This window comes from Sciurus carolinensis, chromosome 2 (assembly GCF_902686445.1).
Source record: "Sciurus carolinensis chromosome 2, mSciCar1.2, whole genome shotgun sequence".
In the NCBI taxonomy this organism is placed as follows: domain Eukaryota; kingdom Metazoa; phylum Chordata; class Mammalia; order Rodentia; family Sciuridae; genus Sciurus; species Sciurus carolinensis.
The window spans coordinates 118,753,815-118,774,861 of NC_062214.1; the positions used below are offsets into that span (position 1 = coordinate 118,753,815).

A 21,047-nucleotide genomic window follows, 5' to 3' on the forward strand; every position below is an offset into this window, starting at 1 on the left:
GAACATATTCTGAATCAGAGAAATCAAGTAAAAGTTTACATGCTAAATGATGAATCCTTTTACTTTCTTTCTATCACTCATGGCAAGTGGGTTTTTGGAACTCTGACCAGCCCTACAGAAATGAACGAAAGAACAACGAACACACACAGACTCCACACCTAAAAAATTGGCATTATGGTGATTAGAGCTCCCAAAGAACTGTTCTACATCTTGATTATGGTGGTGGTTACCTGTGAAAAGTAATAGAACCATACACTAAAAAAGTTGATTTTTTTTTTTTTTTTTTTGGTCACCTTGGGTTGCTTTACCACTTCAAAATTTTTCAAAATTTTGAAAATTAGGCCCTTTTCAAAATTTTATTTTGAGACAGGGTCACATGAAGTTGTCTCAGCTGGTCTCATACATAAGATCCTCCTGCTTTAGCCTCCTGAGTTGCTGGAATTACAGGTCTGTGCCATTCCCTGTAACAGTGAATTCAAGGATGAATTTTCATTTTGCATAAATTATACTTCAATAAACCTGACTTTAAAATCATCTTCAGGAGAGAAGATGAACAAATATCCATGAAATAGAAATGAGAAAAAAACAAAGCAACAAAAAAGATTGGTGGAAATTAAAAACAGAAAAATATAGTAGAAAAACTCAATAGAGGTTGGAAGAGAAAGCTAAGGAGCTCTCCTAGAACAAAGGGCAAAAAGACTAAAAAATATGAAATAAGAAGTTTGGTTTATAGGTACCTGATAAAGGGAATATGATAAAGACTAGAGAAAAAACAAGGGAGAAATTTTAAAAGAAAACTGTACAAGGTTAAATGACATGAATTTCCGGATGAAAAAGGGCACACTTCGAGTCTCATAATGGATGAAAAGGCATATCTTTGTCAAATTTCAGAGCACCAGAAAAAGATACAGAAAGTGAAAATCTATAAAAAGAACGAAAAATATGCCCTCGAATCTGAACCTGTTCATATATTAATGATAAAGACAAGGAGGAATGACTGAAATTCTCAGGCAACTTAAAATTTTACATCTAGCTAAATTATCAAATCAAATCTGGGGGCAGAAGGAAGATATTTGTAGATATTCAAAGTTAAAAAAAAATTCTTCCCAGTAAGCAATATGGGGAGGGGGGCAAGAAATGCAGATCCAACAGGAGAGATGGGATTGACGTCCCCGAACAGTCATAAAGGAAGATCCCAAGATAAAAAGGAGGTGCACCAGGAGCAGAGGACAACCAGTCTACATCAGAGCAGGTTAGGATTGGGAGAGAAGTCTTCACAAAAATGAAACTGATTTATAATAACCATCTGATGTTCATTAGAGAGAAGATGGAGACAATTGGGAAAGTGTCAAAAGAAAGCAGTACACATTTTTCAAGTGCTAAAAGAAAAAAAAAAAAAAAACTCAATCCAGAATTCTGTAGGCAGAGAAAATATTCTTCAGGAATGAAGGAGAAACCAAATGCTCTCAGATAAAAGAAAATTAAGATGATTTGTCACCAGCAGATTGACCTTAAAAGAATGGCTAAAGAAGTTCTCTTTAGCCAAACAAACAAAGGAAATGATAAAATAATAAATCTTAGAACATCAAGGAGATGGAAAGAAAGTGGTAACTGAAAATACAGGTAAATGCAACAGACTTTTGTCCTCATTTTCCAAATTATTTTTGATGGTTGAAGGAAAATTTATAACATTATACGATATGGTTCACAATATATGCAGAGAAAGTATTTAAGACAATGTGGTGAAAGGAAAAAAGGATACTTTGCTCAAACTAGTAAAATGACAAATACCAGTAAATTGTATTAAGATATGTACATATAAGGTATTATCTAAAGCCTCCACTAAAAGAAAAACTTGGGAGGCTGAGACAGAATTGCAAGTTCGAGACCAGTCTCAGCAACTTAGAGAAGCCCTAACCTACTTAGAAGACCTGTCTTGAAAGAAAAAACAAAAAGAACTAGGGATGGGGCATAGTGGTTAAGCGACTCTAGGTTCAATTCAAGGTATCCAAAAGAAAAAAAGAAAAAAGAAAAGGAAAGAAAACTGTATCAAGAATTATACTAAAAAATCCTACAGATAAATAAAAATGGAATGATAAAATGTTCAAGTAACCCATAAGAAAAGAAGAAAAAGAAAACAGAGAAGTCAAAAAACAGAACAGAAAACAAAACAAAAAAAAAAAGGTAGACTTTAAGCCCTAATATAGCAATAATTACAATATATGTAAATGGTCTAAGCAAACCAGTTAAAAGCCAGAGATTGTCAAAGAAGATTAAGAAACAACTGAATTGTATGATGTCTATAACAAATTCACTTCAAATGTGATATAAACAAAGTAAAAGGGAGGAGAAAAAATGTCATGTAAATGTGAACGTCCAAAAGCAGAAATGGCTATATTAATATCAAATAAAAATATTAGAGAAAACAGAATTACCAGAGACAGAAAAACATTACAGAATGATAAAAGGGCTTATCCATCAAGCAAGCATAAGCAATGTTATTACATGTGCACCAAATAATACAGGTAAAATATGCATGAAGCAAAAACAGGTTTAAAACAGAGAAATCTATAGACAGAAAATACAATTGCTTTTCTATGCAATTTAAATGTTTAAACTATATGATAAGTAAATTATATCTGTTTGTTTTTTTGGTACCAGGGATTAAACTGAGGGTGCTTAACCACTGAGCCACATGCCCAGTTCTTTTTCATATTTTATTTAGAGACAGGGGCCTCACTAAATTGCTGAGGTTGGCCTTGAACTCGCAATTCTCCTGCTTCAGTCTCCTGAGCCACTGGGATTAAAGGCATGTGCCACCACACTTGGCAAGTGAATTACATCTTAATAATGCAGTTACAAAAGTATTTTTTAAAATGATGAAACTATCTTTTGGGAAAAAAACAGAAGAAAGTATTTGAAATCTTGGATGGGGCAAACTGTTCTTTAAAAAAATTCAAAAGCATGATCCAAGAAAAATATGATAAACTCAATTTCATAAAAAATTAAAAACTTGCTTGGCAAACGAGAAAATGATAGGAAGATACGTGAAAAGACAAGCTACAGACTGGCAGAAAACATCTGCAAACCACTTATTCAAAAGTGGACTAGTATCTTGAATAAATAAAGAACTCTGAAAATAAAATCTTCAAACATCCTATTAGTAAATGGGAAAAGAGCATGCTAATTCCAAATACACATTTTTTTCTACCAAAAAGAGGGAGGAGAAAAAAAGATATTTCACTAAAGAGGATATATACATGGCAGTTAAACATATTCAACATCATTAGCCCATTAGATAAATGCAAAAAATGGACAATACTACACAACTATCAGATGGCCAGAATAAAATAAAAATAATGACAGTACAAAATACTTACAAGGATACAAAGAGAATGGATTGCTTATATGTTGCTAGTTGAAATACGAAATGGCATAGCTAGTCTGTAAAACAGTTTTGGCTATTTCTTTAAAAAATTAAAGATGTAGCTAGGTAATATGGTGCTTGCCTATAAATTTCCAGTAGAGTATCCACAGATTCAATCCCCTGAACTGACAAAACCAAAACAAAATGAAACAAACAATAAAACCCACCTAAAAATGTAACTACTATATGATCCAGCAATCACACTCCTGAAAATCTACCCCAGAGAAATAAAAATTTATTTCACATAAAAAATCATCATGGCTGGGCATGGTGGCACATGTCTATAATCCCAGCAACTCCAAAGGCTGAGGTAGGAGGATTGCAAGTTCAAAGATAGCCTCAGTAACTTAGCAAGGCCCTATGCAACTCAGGGAGATGCTGCCTCTAAATAAAAACATTAAAAGGGCTAGGGATGTGGTTAGTGGTTAAGAGTCCTTGGATGCAATCCCTGGTACAAAAAAATATACATATCATCATGAATGTTTACAGCACTTTTATTCATAATAGTTTAAAACTTCAAACAACCTAGATTTCCTCTGATGAGTAAATGGCTAAACAAATTGTGGTAGATATTTACCATGGACTATAACCCAGCAATAAAGTAGAATGAAGTAGTGATATATATAATAACCTGGATGACTCTAGAGAATTATGCTGAATGGAAAAAGTCAGCCCAGAATGGATTCATATTACATGAATTCACCCAGAACATAATACATGAATTCATTCATACAGCATTTGTGAAACAACAAAATTATAGAAATGAGAACTAGGGTTGTGGTTGAGTGGTAGAGTGTTTGCCTAGCATGCGTGAGGCACTGGGTATGAATCTCAGCAGCACATATAAATAAATAAATAAATAAATAAATAAAGGTACATCGACAAGTAAAAAACATTAAAAAAATGAATCAGTGATTGCTAGGTATTAAGGGGAAATTTACAATTATCTCAAAATAAAATGTTTAATTAAAAAAGTGAGTTGGGCATGTGGTACACACTTATTCCAGCAACAGAAGGCTAAGGCAGGAGGATTGTAGTTTGAGGCCTGCCTGGGTAACTTAGAACTGTCTCAAAAGTTTTCTTAAAATTGTGTGTATTGTTGTGGGGGGTGCACTAGGGATGTGGCTCGGGGATAAAGCACTTACCTATTAAGCACAAAGCTCTAGTTCAAGCTCCAGTAAATTAAAAAAAATACAAAATAAAAAAAGTAATGCAAACTGTAATCAACATCAGCTGATAAAATCTACTAGTTTAATGTATATTATGAAAAACTTAGAATGAATGTACTGACTTAAAAACATTCTGAATTCCCCTGATATCAAAACCAAAGACATTGTAAGAAAACTACTAATTTCTCATGAATACTGATATAAAAATACTAATACTAGCAAATTGAATCCAACCATGTAGAAAAGACTTAGTACATCATAACCAAGTAGGATTTATCCTAGGCACAGACGATTTGGTCAGCATTAGAAAATTGACTAAACTAAAGTAATCCATCATGCTTCAATAGGCTAAAGAAGAAAAATTACATGATCACATCAAGAGATATAGAAAAAATTATCTGACAAAATCCAATAACCATTTAGAACAAAAATTCTTGGTAAAGCCAGGAACAGGGTTACTTCTCAATATGATAAAGAACACCTAAAAAACCTACAACTAACATCATCCTTAATGGTAAAATATATGAAGCTTTCCCACCAGGATTAGGAATAAGGCAACAATGCCCCTCTCACCACAGCTTTTCAACAGTGCATTAGAAGGCCTAGCTAATGCAATAAAGAAAGAAAAAGGCATACAGATTGGGAAGGAAGAAATATGACTATCTCTGTTCACAGATAATATTATCTACAGAGGAAACGTCAAAGAATCAACCAAAAAAACTCCTGAAACTTATAAGGGATTAACAGCAAGTTACCAAGATACAAGGTTAATATATGAACTTGATGGTTTTCCTATTTATCCGTGATGGACAAAGGGAATTTAAAATTAAGAATCTTGATCACTTATTTTAGCACCCTCCCCCAAAATGTCCTCAATTCAAACTAGATCTCCTGAAGAATGAAACTAAGAGTCAAAACTCTGCTCTCTCAATGAAGTAAAAATGAGCCAGATATCTAGGTACATAAATCAAAAGAATGAAGATAAATATGTTTAATATTACAAGTCTTTGAAACTAGAGGGATTAGAAGAAAATGAAAGGCACTGACTCAACTAATCTCGTCTTTTTGTAATATGTGTGAATGTTATGGTAAGTGAAAGAAGCCACTTTTAAAAGAGCACATCTTATACTGCATGATTCCATTTATATGAAATGTCCATAAAATTAAAAATTTATAAACAAAAAATAGATTAGTAGTTTTTTAGGCTGGAGGGGAGTAGGTATAACTGCATATGGGCAAAAGGTTTATTTGTGGTGTGATGGAAATGTGCTAAAACTATATTGGGGATGATTGTAAAATTTGTTCATACACACTATGAATTGAATATTTAAAACATTAATTTTATGGAATATATGTTATACTTCAATGAAGTTTTTTTAAGTGGAAGAAAACTGTCAAATTTTAATGGTAAAACCTCATTGTAAATTCATATCTCATGAAATCTCATAGCACCTTTCAAGGGCAATAATATGGGATTATCCTTTTCCCCCCAAGAATATTTGTGGTGCTACTAGTGGTGAAACTAGTTTAAAGTTCTCTGTGTGCCACTGAAATTCTATTTGGTAATACAACAAAAAGAATCTGAAATGGCATAAAAAGTTTGGAGACAGTGATTATAGAAAATATAAAGAATGGTCTTTTAATGAAAAAAGAACAAAAGAAATAAGGTCCTAAGAAAATAAAATCAAAGACTAAGAGACTGTGAAGGGACCAACATACTGCCTTTACTTAAAGCTATTCTGGACATTAAGTATTTTCTTAAAGATTACAGTATTTTTCTTGGAAAAAAAATGGTGGCATACAGAAGGAACTGAAAGGAGGAATTTTCTTTATATAGTAGCTATTGCCTACCAGAAAGATAAAAAGGGATTTATTCATATAATCTGTTCTGATGGCAGACAAATCAAGAGGTTAAACAGCTCTAAATGTTCAGATATTCACAATTAGAAAAACTCATCACATAGGAATGAAATACGTCTGGATTTTTGTCTGTAATATCTTAAGTTACAACTCAAGATCAAGCTAATTCAACTTTTTAACATTAATATACTACAGTATACTATTTATACGTATTTATAATTTCACTAGGCGATTTCTTCTTGAAAAGTAAAACATGATTATGTCTCTAAAGACTGATTTTCCTCAAGTCACCATCACAGTCACTCCTATTATCACAAAGGTATTTCTGGTTACTTCCTTAAGGATGAAGACAGTTTATAACCATTATCTTATAATGAAAAAATAGATAAGAGGGCTGGGATTGTGGCTTAGGGGTAGAGCACTTGCCTAGCGCATGTGAGGCACTGGGTTCTATCCTCAGTACCACATAAAAATAAATAAATAAAATAAAGGCACTGTGTCCAACAAATAGAATAGAATAGAATAAAATAAAATAAAATAAAACAAAACAAAACAATAAAATAAAATAAAATAGATAAGAAATAAAGGGGTTTCAGAATTTAAAGTTTTGGGCAGTCCCCTCTACTCAAGGCATTGGAGGCGACGAGTTGGAGGAAAGATGGAAGACTACCAGGCTGCTGAGGAGACTGCTCTTGTTATTGATGAAGTGAGCAACATCGTGAAAGAGGCTATAGAGAGTGCCATCGGTGGTAAAGCTTACCAGCACAGTAAAGTCAATCAGTGGACCACATATTGTAGAACAAACTTTAAGCCAACTCACCAAGCTGGGAAAACCATTTAAATATATTGTGACCTGTGTAATTATGCAAAAAGAACAGAGCTGGGTTACACACGGCAAGTTCCTGCTTCTGGGACAGCTCTACTGATGGGAGCTGCACTGGGAGAACAAGACCATGTGCTGCATTGTCAGTGCCTTTGGACTGTCCATCTGACCTCTTTGTCCAGTCTATGACTTCTTTTTGTCTCAATATTTCTATTCCATCGTCTAACCCACCAACCATGAATTCAGTGGACACCTTTCTCTTATGTTTTATAGCACTCTCAAAACGTAGACAAATAAACCAAATGACTGCACTGTTCCATGAGTTGCACACCTGAAGTCAGATGAATGGTTCTCCATAGGTAGACGAGTTTGTATTGCCACTTGTCTTAACTCTCTTTCTTTTCAAAGGTGCTAAAAACTACAATCTGCTAGCAGAAAACTCTTTACTCTCTGAAATGATCCAAATACACTAACTTTCCATACTTTATACTTTTGTTAGAATAATAAAGTATTCAAATTAAAAAAAAAAGAATTTAACATTTCAACCAACTTTTTAATTTAACCCCAGGATATCAAGTAACTCATTCAAAGATATTAGCCAGTTAGTGGCAGATCATAAAGCTTGGAATGCCATTCCATCATACCTGTTTTTGCTAATTGAAACAATTTATTTTCAACTAGAGTATAATCAGCATTTTTAATCTGAATAATCAAACTTTAATGCTTTATTCAAGCCAAATGAGTACTACCTTTTAAGAAAATGACAACAAATCAACAGATAAACAAGCTATAAGCTTTCTCCCACCCTTTCCTCACTTCATTTGGGTAAGCCAAATCTCCTATGAGGAGATTTATAGGGCTTAAAGACCAACAAGAGATTTCCCCATGAGGCAGCTGCCAACAAAAAAATGACAGGGAAAGATGAACATACACTTTTCTCAAGAATTTCAGTGCAGGGGAGAGGAGAGAGAAGGTAAAAATGAGATATTCTGGGACAATATTTTGGGTTTGGGGATATCAATTCCTACCTCTTAAATTCAGCTATCAGAATCTTGCTAAATGCTATGGTAGCTGTAATATTTAACAGTGAAATCTGGATTAGGTTAAAAAAACAAGGTGATAAAAACAGACTTAAGAAAGCCAAAGCTGATCCACATGGGATCAGTGCCTATAATAGAACATTAAAAACACCATTTTCAAAGATGTTTTGAAAAGTGGAGGAAGGGTCAAAACATAAAAATACAGGATATGAAGCTGAGGGGTAGGGTGCTTGCCTAGCATGTGTAGGCCTTGGATTTGATCCCCAGCATGTGAATATAAACAAACATAAATAAATAAAAATAATATAGAATAGTGAATGCACCGTATGATCCAGGTTTTTCAAACAAGATATAGATAACATCTATCTATTCAAAAAGCTCTAAAGCAAAGGAAACAAAAGCAAAAATAGATAAATGTGATTATATAAAACTAAAAAGCTTCTGCAAAGGAAATAATCATCAGAGAGAAAAGACAATATACAGAATGGCCAGGCATGGTGGCATATACCTGTAATCCCAGTTACCTGTAGGCTGAGACAAGATAATCACAAAGTTGGGGCCAGTCTGGGCAATTTAGAAAGAACCTGTTTCAAAATGGAGGGGGGCGGCTAGAGATATAGCTTAGTATAGAATGTTCCTGAGTTCAATCTCCAGTACCCCCAAGAATATAAAAATTAAAAAGGGCTGGGGATGTAGCTCATTGGTAGAGTGCTTGCCTAGCACATACAAGGTCCTGGGTTCTATCCCTAGTACCATAAAAAAAATAAAAAAAAAAAATAGTACAATCATATAAACCAGCAATCCCACTACTGGGTATATATATATCTAAAGCAAATGAATGACAAAAATATTCCTGTATTCATTGTGGCACTATTCACAATCACCTAGAGATGGAAACAACCTGTGTCCATTAGTTGGTACCTGGATAAAGAAAACATATACATATACACAATGGAATACTATATAACCATAAATAAAAAGGATGAAAATGTATAATTTGTCACAACATGGATAGAAATGGAGATCATTACAGAAAGACAAGTAATACAAGATCTCATTCATATGTGAAATATAAAAGAGTTATCTCATAGGAGTTGATAGTAGAATGGTGGTAATCTGAGGCTGCGAAGAGTAGGTGGCAGGAAGAACAGAGAAAAAGGTGACCAATAGGTACTAAATTACAGTTAAACAAGAGTAAGACGTTCTGGTGTGCTCTTTCATAGAGGGTGACTATAGATAACAGTAAGATACTATACTTCTCAAAAGGGTAGAAGAGGATTTTTAATGTTTTCACTGCAAAGAAATGATAAATAGGGGCTGGGGATGTAGCTCAGTTGGTAGAGTGCTTGTCTAACAAGCACAAGGCTCTGGGTTCAATCTCCAGCACTGTAAAAAAAAAAAAAAAGGATAAATGGGGCTGGGGTTGTGGCTCAGTGGTAGAGTGCTTGCCTAGCATGTGTGAGGCACTGGGTTCGATCCTCAGAACCACATAAAAATAAATAAATAGAAGTATTGTGTCCATCTACAACTAAAAAAAATTTTTTTTAAATGTTTGAGTTTGTAGACCGGTATGCTTAACCTGATTTCAACACTGTACAATGATACATGTATCAAAACATCATGACACCTCATTAACATCTAAATTTTTTGTATTTTTTATGTCAGTTAAAATACGTTTGATTAATTTAAAATTGGGAGAAAGTTCAATCCAAACATTAACCATGGGCTGAGGCTGTAGCTCAGAAGTAGAATGCATGCCTACCACATATGAGGCACTGGGTTCAATCTCTAATGTCCCCTCCCCCAAACACAAGTTAACTCTTTATTCTTTATTGTGGGTGGGTTCAATCTCTAAGGTCCCCTCCCCCAAACACAAGTTAACACTTTATTCTTTAATGTGGGTGGGACTACAGGTGATTTTTCATTCATTTACAAGTTTCTCTACTTTCTACAAATGAACATGAATTATCTTATGATTTCTATAATCTGAAAAAATAAACATTTTAATGAGATCACTGTCTTTAAAAAAGTGGCTAAATTGTGTTAACTCTGAAAGTAATCAAAATAAGGTGGAAATACCAACACACAGAGAATCTATTTTAATTATTCCAAAATGAGGGTAACTTCATCTAATTTTCTCAATTCTTGACTTCTTACCTCAACTTAGACTTTACTCCCACTTTAAGAAAAAAAATCTTCAGTTTCTCCCTTTGAACTGATTCCTCCCCATCTGCTTTCAAACATGCTCAGGCTTCCCCTATCAACTCCTATACCCTTTATCTGTTTTCCTTTCCTGCCAAATTCTACAATGGGTGCTTTTTAGCTTCCAATTTGTCTTTAACCCTTTACAATCTTGCTTTTTATTTTGCCCTCTCATTTGAAAAAGTTGCATCTTCAACATCACTGAAAGCCATATGGGAGCCTTTATAGCAGTGATGATGCTCATCAAGGTCAGCCAAGCCAACTCTACAGACTGCTCATTCTTCATCATCAGTTAGCTCTTTTATCACTTCATGACTCTGCCCTGACAGTTCACACACTACAGCTATACTGATTCTTCAAGCTAATTTACCATTCTCTGGGTTCCTTTTCCTTCAGCAATTCCTCTTTTTATACTAAAACAGAGGAAAAATGATTTCCTGGTTTCAGCTATTTCTCCTAAACCCAGTCTCTCCCTTAACTTTGTCCTCGGTTTTTTTCGGTCTGCCTGCCACTGCTAGGTTCTAGTCAATGTGTCTAAAACCGCTTCAGTCTCCTCAATGTCCATGTGGGCTACCACATTTGAAATTAATGACATTAAAATTCTCTTAGACCAGAATCCTGGGAATTATTTTTGTTCCTCTCTCTAGCCTTCTAATAGTCACTAAGTCTTCTTAAATCTTCCTTCAAAATATTTCATGGATACATTCATTCTGACTAAAACTCTTCCACTGTCAGAACTATAGCCCCTCAATTCAAGCCAAATTATTGTATTATTTGATTTCCTGCCACCAGTCATCTCCTGTTCCCTACAAATCATCATATACAGCATCTGCCTTTAGTAATTGTGGAAAAATGTTACTGAAGATTTTTCCAAGGTATGTTTAAAGCATCTATACAAATTTTAATGGATGCTTTATTCTGTTCAAATAATTGTGGATATGCTACATGTAAACTCTTTCTTTAAAATTAAATATATTAAAAAGGCATTTATAACTGGGTACCAAATACTGAAGGTTAAAATGATTAATTTTTAATTACAGGTGAAAACACAAAGTAGTCCTATTTTTTCAATGGGTGGAAGGTTTTATTTTGGGGGAAAAGGAGAGTTTCACTGCAATAGTGTTAAATAATAATATCATACTATTGGACACCATATGAAGGGCTGCAGATATAGCTCAGTGGTAGAGTGCCTGCCTTAGCATGCACGAGGCCCTGGGTTCAAACTCCAGCATTACATACCAAAAAAAAAAAAAAAAAAAAAACCATATGCCAGCCACAGTGTGCACCACTGCACCCAAGCTCCATTACCTATATTATTAATCAATATACTATACTTTCTCCCAACAAATATGAGAGATTAAGGGCCAAATGTATAAACAGATATTGCATAGATCTTAGAATACACAAAGTTTCTAATGCATGATTTTTGGCAGGTCATTTATTCTATTCTGAATCTGTTTCCTCAAATGAAAAATGAGAATATTGTAGTAAAGATCAAAATGAGATTACTTGTTAGTATTGCTACAATGTTTATATAAAATGTAAATATACATATTATAGTGTTTTGGAAGGTAATTTGGACAACAATGGAAAGTAAGTGAAATATAGCCACATTTTGCTACATACTTAGACTGGAATTATAATTTATCATCCAAACCACGAGTCTTTGGGAGTGAAAGGAGGTACTATTAAAAATTATGCTGGAGCAGGGTGCAGTGGCACATACCAGTAATCCCAGCAGTTTAGGAGGAGCTGAGGCAGGAGGAATGCAAAGTTCAAAGCCAGCCTCAGCAACTTAGTGAATCCCTAAACAACTTAATGAAACCCCTTCTCAAAATAAAAATTAAAAAGGGTTGGGGATGTACTCAGTGGTTAAGTGTTCAATCCCTGGTACCAAAAAAATTTAAAAATTAAAAATTATGCTGGGACAATAGGCATAAACCAAGTTCATCTCAAGCAAAATTAGAATGCAAGGATATCCCATCACAGTTCAAATGTTTAATTTTCTAGATCAATTTTTCTCTATAAAAATAACCAGCTACTCAGCAATAAAAGGAACTATAGATCCACATGCAGTAATGGATCTCAAAGGCATCATACTAAGTGAAAGAAGCCCAACTCAGAGGGATACAAGCTATACAATTTTATTTGTATGATAGTCTGGAAATAGCAAAAGTATAGCCTGGGGCAGGGAAAAGTTGACTACAAAGGGATAAGAGGAGGCTTTCTGGTAGAGGGACATATTTTAAATCTTGACTGGTAGTGATTTCACAACTGTGTGCATGTCAAAACTCACAGAAACGATACTTCAGTAACCTGACTTAAAGAAACTGGGTCCAGAGCATGTATCCATGGCTTTTCACAGGGGTCCTTGGGCACTAGGGACTTGCTTGACAGAGCTGAAAGATTATGGTTCCCCTGGGCCACATCCTCTCCTCTCCTCTCAGTCCTGGAGGTTTCAAAACATTCCTTAAAATATTTGGAATATATACTTGTTTTTAATGGCAATCACCAAGACCAGCCCTACTGGTTTTGTGTACTCTACTCAGCTGTGTGGGCTGGGTCAGTCCTGCAGACTAGGCTGGAGATACACTGGATGCCCTGTGTATGCAAGGGCTTGAAGTGAGTATTCTCACTTGGAGGATTGTGGGAGTTAAAAGTTTAATCTCAAAGGCCTTGGTGTTCCTACTGCCTCTCTCAGCTCTCTGGAAAGATTTGTGCTATTTAGTAGGTATCACAACTTACTAATTGGTTAAAAAAAATTAAGACTCATTCAACCTTAAAGTCTGGTGTAACCTGAAGTTTAGGTCAAAGAGACCTAGGTTCGAATTCCCAGCTTTCCCACATACCTGCTGCTATATAATCTTGGAAATGGCTGAGTCTCACTTTCTTCATTGATGAAAGCAAAAATGTTTATATATCTACCCAGCCTTACTTCAAAAACAGTGAAAAAATCTGCAAATACTGAAATAGAATTTGTTTTCTAAATAGAGGAAACCAGGATAAAGAGAAATGGGAGTAAACAAATCAAACAAACTGTTGAAACTTGAGGAAAGGATATTTTGAGTGTCAAAGAGATTTCAGAGCAGTAGGCAAAGTTTGGCAGAATACTGGAATATCACATAGAGATCAAGGGAAAAGATGGCAAAAACTTATGAAAATGACACATTAGACCTTTTACAAAAGGAAATGGGAGGAAAATTGTGAACTGTTATAAGTATACCTGAACATAAAACTTAATTTCCTAACTTTAGATCTCATTTTCTATAATTTTGCAATTAAAACTTCCTGTCTCTCCTAATGTTTCATTTTTCTTGAAACAACATGTTTCTACTCCCTGAAATACCTCCTTTCCTGCCTTTCCTATTCATAAAAGCTTCTCTTATCATTTTTTACTTCAAATCTCCCTCTCTGAAGCATTTCTATCTCTTTTATTTTTTTTAACAGCACTACAAATTGAACCCCAGGACTCTACCATTGAGCTACATACCCAGCCCTTTTCTCTTTACTTTTTGAGACAGGCTCTCACTAAATTACTAAGCTTGGCCTTGAATTTGTGATCTTCCTGTCTCTCCCTCCTAAGTCCCTGGGATTATAGGTGTATGCCATTTTGCCTGGCTCTGAAACAGTTCTTAATTATTGTCTTCATGTTCTCTTTACTTCACCCACCTCTTTTGTATGTAGTTAATATGGCACAATTTAGTTCTTAAACAACTACATGACTGAGGACCTAAATTTAAGATATGACTGGGTACTAATGGATCCAAGATGTATGGATCTCTTCTTGCCAAATTAGACTGAAAAACTTCTCATGGGCAGGGATTGCATTTCTATGGCTTAACATAAACAACATAAAAAGTAATTCAACTATTAATGTAAAAACACATATATACACCCTTCAGTGAGCAAATGAATATCATCACAAAGTACTAGTATTTTAAGGTTCATTTTTTAAGTTATTAAAAGAAAGAAAGCTATGTATTCATTTCAGTGTATTAATTCAGCACCTACTATTCGTCAAGAGATGAATAAGAACAACATGTCTGCCATGCGCTGTGGCGCACACCTGTAATCCCAGCGGTTTGGGAGGTTGAGGCAGGAGGATCTTGAGTTCAAAGCCAGTCTCAGCAATGGCGAGGTGCTAAGCAACTTGGTGAGACCCTGTCTCTAAATAAAATACAAAAGGGGCAGGGGATGTGGCTCAGTTGTCGAGTGCCCCTGAATTCAATTCCTTGGTACTCCCCACCCCCGCCAAAAAAAAGAAATTAAGTAAAGCTCTCTAATTAAGCAACCACAGTAAAATTCTTATATACTCAAAAATCGGAATCTAGAGCTTTCCCTATTTTGATATTTATAGTTCTTCTCCAGAAACAGTTGTCCAATCTGGGCCTGAATGGAAAGCAAAAGCAGAGGCGATTCAATGCACACAGCAGGTTGACAACAACCAAACCACTTATCTATCTTAGCATCACAGCCAGACATTATATGCCCCCTGACATGATACAACAGGAAATACGCATTAGTAATAAATATTTTTGCCAAAAAAAAATCTAACCTGAACATAATTAGCTGGTACCAGTTACCATCTTAAAATACAGAAGAGAAAGGAACCTGTTAACACTACCATGGTAATGCAACTAGACAAATGTGAAAATGGAAATCCCTTGAACACATGACTCAGTTTCATTAATTGACATCTGCAAGAAAAAAAAAAAAAAGAACCTATGTATTATAAGAGTCTTAAGAACTACATTAATTAAATACAATGTAAAAGTTATGATGAAAAGCTATTCTTGAAAATTATTTATATTCCATTTGTGGAATTAGAATGACTGAAACAAGATGACCAAGAGTTGCTGGGTACTGTGGTGCATGTCTATAATCTCAAAGACTCAGAAGGTTGAGGCAGAAGGATCTCAAGTTTGAGGTCAGACTCAGCAACTTAGTAAGATCCTGCCTCAAAACAAAAAATACAAAGGACTGGGAATGTATCTCACTGGTCAGGTGTCCAGGTTTAATCCCAAGCAACACCACCCCCTGCCCCCCGCCCCCCCAAAAAAGTCAAGAGTGCAAGTTTTTAACTGTTGAGCCGTGAATCCTCCATGGATAAAAGACCAACAGTTTATCAATATATAAGATTTATTTGTGGCAAACTGTTAATGATGATGATATTACTAGTATAAGGAATGAGATGGGCATAGGCTTTTGCAAACAAGAGTAAAAGGCAAACTGAAATGTCAAGTGTGTTCTGAAGTAAGATCTGGTGATGGACAATGCTGTACTTTGTGATTAGGAGGAGCACTCAAGGCAGTAATTGCTTAATAGTTCTGAAAGGCTACCAAGTGAATGATGGATGCTTTACTATTACCAAGCAGCATTTTTATACTGTTTAAGGGTGACTCAGTTGTACTCCAGCTGGTCTGTGGTCTAAGTTCTTTCAAGGTACTTGGAGCATTTGTGTTCTACTCTAGCAAGTTTGTCTTTCCCCAACAACTCATTCCTTCATATCTTCACTCATTTAATAAATATTAATGTATGTCATGGGCTAATTACCACTCTAGGAACTGGGAAAATATCAGTAGACAAAACAAAGATCCCTTCCCTCCTGATGCTTATATTCTAAAAGAATTTAAATTCCATTCTAAGATTCCTTTTGGAGCCTATCATATGGGAAGAACTTGTACAAATGCCTCTAGAAGAAATCACCTATAATTAATGCACAGAAAGACATGAAAGACTAACAATTGCCCCATTCTCCAGAGGTCTCCCCTTGAAAAGTAACCATTTCATAGATTCTCACAGCTGGACCTTGAAGATAATTTCAATTTAGAATGAGATTAAGTGACTTGCTTAAGAACACACAGTTACTAATAGAAGAGCCAGTCTTTGAGCTGTGACTTCAAGTACCAGTGCCTTTCCCACCATAACATCAAACCACAAGTCCTAAAGCTGGTGAAAAGGGAAGATGCTAGAATGAACTCAAGACTCATACATAGATGGTACTTTCTGAGTAACTTGTTCATGGCAAAAAGAACTTGAGGCAGTGTGTAAAACTGAATAAAACAGAGGTGGTTACACAAGAAAGCAGCCAAATTGGGGGATTTTTCAGAACACCCTTGATCTCTACTCTTATCAGGCCTCAAGAATAAGAATGGTAAGTTTAATACAAACTTCTCCAAAGTAAAAGGATATAAAGCAGTTAGTGAGAAAATACTTAGAGGTGAGCAAGAAAGAATAAGCACAGTATTTGACCTGGTAAAGAAAAGTCAAATTATACCCCATCTAATTTGAAAAGTATACACTTCTAGTAAACACTTTTTGTATTATGCTTAAGGTATATTTCCCAGAAAGCACCAAATTAACTGATATTATTAATATCTTAGTCTATTTTCTGTTGCAATTACAGAATACCAAAGATTAGGTAATTTGTATAGAAACTTTTTTTGTTTTGGAGGTCAAGAAATCCAAGATCAAAAGGCCCCATGGAGTGAGGGCTTTCTTGCTACATCATAACATGGTGGAAGGCAACACAAGGTTAAAACAGAGTATGTGAGGAGAAAAGTGAGCAAGACAGCAGAAAGGGGGATAGAACTCATCAGAATTTAATCACTAACCTATTCCCATAATAATAGCATTAACCAATTCATGAGAGTGGAGCACTCAGGATCTTAATACTCTTACAATGGCAATTAAATGAGTGGGGGGGGGGGGCGTTCAAACAATAGCAATCAAGTATAATGACTGATAAAACATCAATGTAATTGATTGGCATATGTTATGACACATTCTGTTACTGGTCAAGCATTTTTTTTTAAAGTTGTAGATGGACACAATACCTTTGTTTTATTTTTATTTATTTTTATGTGGTGCTGAGAATCGAACCCAGTGCCTTACATGTGCCACTGAGCCACAACCCTAGCCCTGGTCAAGCATTTTTAAAGATAACTCCTACTCCCTTGAAAAAGGAATAAGTTATACTCACCTCTTGTTTGTAAAACTGTATCAACCTGTACATTTTTAAAAAACTCAAATTAGTCTTCTAAGCTCTCAAAGTGAAGATTCATGACCAACAAAGTCTTATTTAGTATTTTAACAGGAAAAAGTGTTTGTTTCCAAAAAGGGGGAAAGAGGGAAGCTTGCTAAGAGAGAACTGAAATATAAGTTTTGTATTTTTAAAAAAAGTTAAAAAAAAAAAAAAGAAAGAAAAAGAAGACTAATTTTAGGAGGTTTAGGTAAAATGTAAGTTGACAGATACCAAGGATCTTCATTAAAATCTCATTATATGTTTCTATGAATTGCAGTTTACATTTCTAAAATAAAAATTAACACAAGTATTCTAATTTATTTCAGTGTCTCTATTTTCCTTTTAGCTTCCCAGATATAAATTAACCTTGGAGATGCCATAATGACATTTACCTTCCATTGTTTTTAATAGTTAATCAATTATTGAGTTCTAATACTTCTTCATTTAAAATGTCTATTTCAAATGAAAAGAGACATTATCACTCATACTCATGCTCCTGAAATTTATCATTAATGCTTATCTACAGCACATGCAAGCAGAGGCTGACCATATAAACAATCAAAATGGGGTTCCTCAACCTCAGCACCACTGACATTTGGAGTAATTATTTCTCACAGAGGGGCTGTCCTATTGTAAGATGTTTATCAGTATTCCTGGCCTCTAGCCAGATTGCCAGTAGCATCCTCTCTCCCACACTGTGATAGTGCCAAATGTCCCCTGGAGGGGAAAAATGTACCAGTTGAGAACAACAGACAAAAGTTTTAAAACTTTCAAAAATCACACCTTGCTCTTTGCTTACACTCATATACATCAAATGTGTGTCTTGTACAATACTCCTCAATCTTCCTCACACAATCTTACTGAACAGGAATTCACCACTGTTTACTTACTGTTTCCAAGAAAAAAATCATTTTGATTCCAATTCCAAGTCTCTGAATATCCTGCTATCTCACTAAACCCCATCTATCTTTCCATTCGATGTCCTATGTAAATCCTTCAATTGTTGGCTTTTTGCTGAGCTTTACTCAGTTCAGTTCAGCATACAGCCAATTTATTAACGAATAGTATCATGTACATTTTTGCTTTTAATCTCATATTCTAAAGGTTTGTTGCCTGGAACATTTCTTTGATAGAGCCAATTGGGTCTTATACTGTGCCGGGCACAGAAGCAATCAAAAGGTTGGTAACTAAGTTTTGTTATAAATAAGTATAAACTACTAGTTTTTTTTTTTTTTCTTCAAGTACTGGAGATTGAATCCAGATGGTCCTACTACTGACCACACCTCCCGATTTATTTTGAGACAGGGTCTTGCTAAATTGCTGAGGCTGGCCTCAAATTTGCAGTCATTCTGCACAGCCTCCCAAGTTGCTGGGATTACAGGTGTGTACCACCACACCCAGCAAACTGCTGATTTCCTATGAAGTGATTGTGTTTTTTAAAATTTTCCCCTTGATGGGGCTAAGAATTGAACTCAGGGCCTTGGGCATGCTAAGCAAGCACTTTGCCACTGAGCCACATCCCTGACCCACTAAATTGCCAAGACTGGCCTAAAACTTGCAATCCTCCTGCCTCAGCCTCTGAGGTAGCTGGGATTAGAGGGTCACACCATGGGGTCAAGCAGGAATACATAGGTTTCTAACTTTTCTCTACACTTGAGAAATGATACAAAAATATTAAAACTATAAACAACAATACACATATGAACCTTATAAATTTCATTTACCTTAAATGATTTAATGAATATTTTGTTCAGGCACAAAATAGGTATGGTCAACACAGAGAACTCAATTAAATGGTATATGAATTAATTCATGTGTACACAAAGGCAAACTCTCACAAACGTCTCCAAGGCTGACATAAATGAAGAGTCACATATAAAGGAGGTAGCACAGCAGCACAGTTAAAAGACTGGGATTAGCCTGCGTGGGTTCCAGCTGCATTCCCTGGGTAACTTTGTACAAGTTACTAGACTTCTCCATTCCTCAGGTTCCTCATTGTCAAAATGGGGATAATACCACTATCAGTCCAAAAGCAAAGTTCTTAAAACAATGCTTAGTACATAGAAAATGCAAAATAAATATTACTCATTATTTCACTGCCAGTTATTAGCCAAGTAAAAGCCTCAATGTATAAAGTGCTGATTCAGTCTGAAACTGGTTTAACACATACACATGCGCTTACACACACAAACACACATATCCCAGTATGCTAATTTTATACACAAGTTTAAGCTATTAGTTTCTCAGATTTTTACAAGTGCTAAACTTGTGATTAATACACAATTTCTCTCTCATTTTTTTCCAAATCTGCAAAAAACTGGCATAGATACTTCTATTTTCAATTAACCTTATAAAAGAAAACAGATCAACTATTCGTTATCTCCATAAGTAATCTCATTTAATAGAATAAAGCCCAGGTAATGTTACAGAACTATTTTCCAGAAAATACAATGAGGTTTTTAGAGTTGCAATCAGCAATTCTTATGCGGTTATGTCAAGATTTTGTCCCATGAAACAAAAGCTCATCTGTCTGGGAACCAAGGACCCATCAGAAAATAAGGAAATGCCTTGGCCAGGCCTAGGCGACTGTCGAGAAAACCTGTCCTCAATCAGCTCGCCTCACACCCGGGCTGTCCTCCCCGCTCCCCGGGGTATAGATGTCGACTCCACCCGAAGATAAATAAGTGACAGCAGGTTCCGTCCACGCCTCTCCCCGACCGGACCCCTCGGGCCTAGCCCGGAGTGCCTCAGCGCCGGCGGCCCCGAGTCTCCTCCACCCCCCGCCGGCCAGGGGTGCTCCACCGAGAACCGGCGGCCACACCCGGACCGGTGCCCCGCCCCGCGACCCTGCAGCCAGTCCGGCCCGGCCGAGCAAGGCCGCCGCGGGGCCTGCAGGTGGGCCCCGGCAGCGCCAAGCCGGCTGGAGAAGCGCGGCGCGCGAGGGCCCGCACCAGCTTGGCCGTCACTTACCGGCGCCTCATGGTACCGCGGCGCCTCACCCCAGCGCCGGCGCTGGCAAACTGCCGCTGGACAGCCTAGAGCGTCCCTCAACTGCAGGGCCGAGCCCCACTAAGAGCCATTCAAACACCGCCGCGCGCGCAGCCCGCCGGGATAGCGCCCCCCGTGGGCGTCTCGAGGGCTCCGCCCAACACAGGCTCCGCCCATCTCTGTCTCCGCCCCTCTCCGGTTGCGGAGGAGTAGAGGGAGGGGGAGGGCGTATGACCGCGATGCCCCCTGGTGGCCACAGCTGTGCATCGAAGCCTCTCTGTGGCTCGGCAAGTAATACAGCAATGGGGACTGAGGGTGTCAACAAATGATCCTGCCGTCTAGGCACTGTCTAGTGGGGGAGGACTTGCCTCAACAATCTGCTAAGGCAAGATTAAACAATATGCTGTAAAAATATGGTGCAGGGAGAAATACAGTCATTCACTCCTATTTAAATGAACTAGGGCGGTATTTAAAAGCACTCTGAGCCAGGCGCAGAGGAGCACACCCACAATCC

General features: G+C 36.4%; 1 protein-coding gene and 1 pseudogene across 2 annotated transcripts in view; one reads left to right on the forward strand and one right to left on the reverse strand.

Moving 5' to 3' along the window:
* The window catches only part of Katnbl1 (katanin regulatory subunit B1 like 1), a 51,935-nt gene extending 31,287 nt beyond the window's left edge, over positions 1-20,648 (reverse strand). For both annotated transcript variants that reach the window (XM_047539111.1, XM_047539113.1), the window contains exon 1: positions 20,516-20,648. The gene's annotated coding sequence lies outside the window, so the exon portion shown is untranslated. The remainder of the gene's footprint in view (positions 1-20,515) is intronic.
* On the forward strand, positions 7,115-7,448 carry LOC124976210 (dynein light chain Tctex-type 1-like; annotated as a pseudogene).
* Positions 20,649-21,047: the final 399 nt, after the last annotated feature.